Source organism: Solanum lycopersicum, chromosome 10 (genome assembly GCF_036512215.1).
Source record: "Solanum lycopersicum chromosome 10, SLM_r2.1".
Taxonomy (NCBI): domain Eukaryota; kingdom Viridiplantae; phylum Streptophyta; class Magnoliopsida; order Solanales; family Solanaceae; genus Solanum; species Solanum lycopersicum.
Window position 1 is genome coordinate 57491126 of NC_090809.1, and position 5480 is coordinate 57496605.

Consider the following 5480-nt stretch of genomic DNA (forward strand, 5'->3'; position numbering starts at 1 on the left):
CGAGATACATTAATTTGATGCGCAAAAACTGAGGAATTTTGGGGATTTGTAAAACTAATATTCTACTGTCATTTTTTCTAAAATGTAAGTGATTCAAGCCATTAAATATAAATAAAATGGACTCATTTTATTAACATGCGATGAAATTGTCACCCTAGCCTTGGATATAATGTTGTTGGTCATTGCATCCCTTAATTTATCCACACTCTTTCCATCTTCATGTTGTCTAGCAAACTTGCATGTATCTATATTGACACGAGGCTCTACATGATTTCGTTAGGTGTTTAATTTTTAGGATTCCTTTGAAATAATAAGTATATTATACCCTTTAATATATTTAGCGATTATTGAGTTAAGTCAATTAGGAATTTGTCATCTTCAGTTTCTTTCATATCATCATCTTTCACCACCACCATCTCGAGCAAACAGGAGTTGATCACTTATGTGTTAGGTTTTGTAAATAATTTGAAACCCTTCTCCTTTTTGTTGAGTCGGGTGTTGAAGCATGGGAAATTAAAGATCGTGCCCTTTAAAGGTTGGTAGTTCCAATCCTAGAATGTCAAATGGACGTGTTAGATTTAAATTAAAAATATCAATATGGATTGAATTATAATTGGATTGAGTCATATCCTGTCCAAATTTATTTTGGGCTCAATTATGTTAAAAACAAGGGAAATTTTTTAAAATGTCAATATTTTAGCATTTAAGAGGACTCATTAGCAACAATTTCAATATTTAGTAAAAATGTCATTTTAGTTTGTTATGTATATTTTTATTATTTATTTTTATTTAAAGAATATAATTATTTAATAACAAAAAGGAGAAATTAAGGGGGGAATATTTCAAAAAAAGGCAAGCATCCTTAATTTTTTCATCAGTTACATTTTCAAATTAAATTTAAATTTTGTTTTTTTTCTCTCCAGAATTTTATCTTTTTAAAATTATATTCATTCCACAATATATTCTATTTATATTTATTATAGTTTTTTATTAGTTTGTATTCATTTCAATAGGTATGTCGAATTTATCTATATAGTCATTTAAGAAATATATTTGTATTTTCATATATTTTTTCCCTATATAGTTAATTTTTTCTTCAAAAATCTTGTATGTATTCATTTCAATATGTATTTTATTTGTATTTCTATTTATTCTAGTTTTTATTTAGAATTTTGTATAATAATATATAAAATACAAAAAATTAGTATGATGAAAAAGTGAATGAAATATAAAATTGAAAAGAAATAATTGAATATTTGGTGTACTCAATCTTAAATAAAACACATAACTAGTTGACATACCTTTAGAATAAATACAAATTAGAAAAAAATATCAAATTCAGTTGACATACCTTTGTTAGTTTGTATTCATTCCAATATGTATGTCAAATAAAATGTAGCTATTTAAGAAATATATTTGTATTCATATATATTTTCACTATGTATTTATTTTTCTTTTCAAAATCTTGTTTCCTTTTCTAAGTCGTATTCATTCCAATATGTCTATTATTTGTATTTGTATTCGAATACAAATAAACTAATAGAAAGTTGTTCTTCTTATAAATAAAATACATAACTAGTTGACATACATTTTGATGAATACAAATTAGGGACAAATACAAGATTCATAAACCATGCAACATGAAATTTTTAATAAATATAAATATTGATAGTATACATAAGTGATTTGAATACAAATTAAAGAAAGCATACCAAATTCTAAAAAAGAACTGTAAATACAAAACAAACTAATAGAAAATTGTTCGACAACTATCCGATCTTCGTCGTCTTTTTCAAGATCCTCACGAGTAGACAAAGATTCTACATTTGCGTTCTGAATTTGAGGAAGGTTTTGCACACCAATGAGTCTTGCAAATGTTCTTACCCTCTTTCTTCCCTCATTTTAGCAGCGGATCATACATTATACACTATTTGTTAAATAATAAATAAATTAAAGGATGAAAAGTCACCAGAAATTGGTTGATTAAGATGAATACCTCTAGTAAGCCTCTTGGATTCAGCCATTGGAGAGTAAATCATAACGGAAATTGAAAAATACAAACAATATATTTTTAAGATTTAAACAAAAATAAAATTAGAAAAGAAATCTGAAAATAGGATAAAGATTAGAGATACCTTAATCAAAGGGTTTCTTGTTGATTCAATTTTGGATTAAAAAAACAACCAAAATATATGGCAAAAAAATACTTGCAACTTGAATGTTAGAGGAAAATCAGAAAAGATAACCATGAGAGAGAAAAAAAATTAAATGGGAGAGAGAATTAACAATTTGAAAAGATAAATATGAGAGAGAATAATTTTTTTTTTCTAAAAAAAGGATATATAGAATTAATTGAAAAAGAGAGATAAAATAGGAAGAAAATTGGGACACATAAATTTTTTAAAATAATGACATTTTTGACATTATTGCTAATATTTATAAAGTATGGATATTTTTACTAAATATGTTATTTATTTTGACTAGTTTACTAATTTTTCCTAAAAAGAAATTGGGTCAAGCTTACTTTGGGCACAAATATGTTAAAAAACGAAAAAAATTAAGTTTACTTTGGTTTTAAATAAGTTTGGCTCAAATAAGAGTATCATCTCGGAAAAACTACATAAATGGGTCATAAAACTCAAAATAATTACATGTGCATACCTCAACCCAAAGTAATTCAAAAAATATGCATTCTCTAAAAATAAAAAATATAGATAGTTCATACCGTCATTCATTAAGGCTGATAATTTCGATTTAACTGATGTTCAATTAGTATCATATATTGTATTGTATTATTACGACTGATAATTTTGCTTAATTGATACTAAATCAGCATATATATATACTGATTTAGTATAAATTTAGCAAAATTATTCAATGATACTATAAGAGTATATGTATATTGTTATGGTATTGTTAAAATTTCTTATTCAGAAATTACTCATTAGTTAATAATACGATAAAATTATTCATATCACTATCATCTAATTCACCGAATAGATATTACAGTTCATCAACATAAAAATTGAATAACTATATGTATTAAAATAAGAATGATGAGATGGATAAAAATAAATTACTTTGTATATTTGATAATACTGAAATTTGATTAACTTGTGTGATCTGTTCAAGCAAAAACAAACTGATCTCTTATTCAAAACTATGTTAGCACTAAAAACAAAAGAAAAATATAAAACTCGTGATTAATCGATCGCTAAATATTCGAAATAAATATTTTTTAAAATCAATTACTTATTCATCATTCAATTAGATTATTATTGATAGACTTCTTCAATAGAAATTATTTATTGATAATTCATACATATATTAATCTTTTTTACTAAAAGATTATAACACGCATATATATATATATATTCTTGAAACAAGAAAAACAAAAGAGATATTTAATTTGAAGCTTCCAAATATGATGTTTCCTTGAAACTTCTTTTATTTCTACAAAGGGTAACTGTCACCCTCACTTCTGAATATTATCATTACTTTACGTACGTATTTGGTTTTTCTATATATACTACAAGTTCAGGAATATAACATTCTAATTAACTTTATAATATACCATTTTTGTTAACAACTCCATCTTTATAAGTTTTTTTTTTTTAAAATCTCCAATAATCCTCTCACTATCACATGATCTGTAGGTAAAAAGGCATGTCTTATTTATGTAAAGACTATTATGGTAACAATATGTCGAGATCATTATGAGTAGGCCAATAGTGAAAGAAATTGGGCCAAAAAGACTTTAAAAATTTAGGTTAGGGCGTCAGTTTAAGACAAAATCTGAGTGAGGTGAAGTCTAGGCCATCAAGGAATGGGTGGTGGTGATATGTCAAGGTGATTATATTTTCTAATAGCCAAGACATTAAGGAACCTATAGCGGGTGTCGTTATAACGGGTCAAATTGTTATAGCTGGGTAAGTCAAAATTTTATGCAGAGAAAGTCTCAAAACCTCCTATGTTTGCGACATTATGTTTGGGTTCGAGGGAGAAAGTTATAACGGGTCAAATCATTATAGCAGGGTAAGTCGAAATTTTATGCAGAGAAAGTCTCAAAACCTCCTATGTTTTGCTACATTATGTTTGGGTTCGAGGGAGAAAATTAGGACAGTTGTTTTTACTTAATTTTCCACCAAATTCATCGATAAAGGTAAGTTAATTACTCCCCATCTTTTAAATTGATTCTTAAGCCTTATAATCTAAGATATTACTCTTCGGGGAGGATTTTGACTTGATTAAATGATAGAAAAGTCCCTGGATCGGATAGAATGCTCATGAATTGGCATGGGTTGGAATTTAGTATAATTCAAATATTACTTGGTCATCTTTTGTTGATTGTTGTATGTATTTATTGTTTTAGATCAAGAATAAGTCAAGACATTGAACAATGGAAAAGCTCGGGTTTTGTTAAAGTTTTAAAGAGGCTTGACTTAAGGTAAGTGAGGTAAGTTAAAATTCATCATATAAATAGAAACGGAAACTAAACTCTTACCAATACAGAAATGTGTCATTTCTTTTGAAATTTACTAAGAGGAATGTGAGTAATATTAATTTGACAGAGTAATTTCTTTTGTACCATGTGGCATATTAGGGAGTAAATAGTTTCAAAAATCCATATTTATAAGGACAATTAAAGACTCCTCATAATTAAATAGTTTCAAAAATTAATGTTTAAGGGGGGATAATTAGGACTTCTCACTTAAAATAATTTAAGTGTGCATTTAACAAAGAGAAAAGACATAAAGTCACTACTGAAGTTGTTACGTATTTTTATAAAGACACCTTAACTTTGAAAGTGTTCTATCACCCCACATAACTTTTTAATATCTTCATAAGTGGGTCATTTTAACTCATTCCTTCATCCGGGTTGACGCGCGTGATGCTCACTCTTTTCAACACGTTTAGCCCGATCCGATTCTTTAATAAAGTAGAAAAATCTTTTTGTCTTTGTTATTTTTTAACTTTCCAAGTTCTTGATATTTTCTTCTCTCTCTCTCAAGATTCTTGTTTCTGCACAAAAGTAAAAGTAAGAAGAGAGCCAATCTTCTCTTGGGGAAGCTTTCATCAGAGGTTGGATGGAGCCATTTTTTATAAAATCAAGGAACTCGAGAACAAGAGGAAGGAGAGAGCTCAGGTAGCATACGATAGGAGAAAGAAGATTGATAAATCATCTAAATCTCGACCTTTTTCTTTGTTACATTGTCTTTCTGAGTGGTGTATTTTCAGTTTAGCATTGTTTCTCCGACTCTTTTGTCCTTCATTATTTTCTTAAACGAAATTAAATCTGAAACTTTAAGTGATCTTGAAGAAAAAAAATCGTTTCACTGAAAATTAAAAGAGAAAAAGAATTCTTATCATATTGCGTTTCGGGAAGATGATGAATTCGTTAAAGAGAGTACCAATGTTGATCTTGTTTTGGAAAAAATAAAGAAGATGAGATCATCAAAAGTGGGTTATCAATGGCTCTT

General features: G+C 27.4%; 1 long non-coding RNA gene across 2 annotated transcripts; it reads left to right on the forward strand.

Moving 5' to 3' along the window:
• The first annotated feature begins 3553 nt into the window (after nucleotides 1-3553).
• LOC104649825 (uncharacterized) lies at nucleotides 3554-5257 on the forward strand. 2 transcript variants are annotated; one of them, XR_743653.4, is made up of 3 exons: nucleotides 3554-4035; nucleotides 4373-4456; nucleotides 5013-5257. It is a non-coding gene; the product is annotated as an uncharacterized lncRNA (long non-coding RNA). The 2 variants fall into 2 exon arrangements; XR_743652.4 differs by having other exon boundaries at nucleotides 4373-4447.
• Nucleotides 5258-5480: the final 223 nt, after the last annotated feature.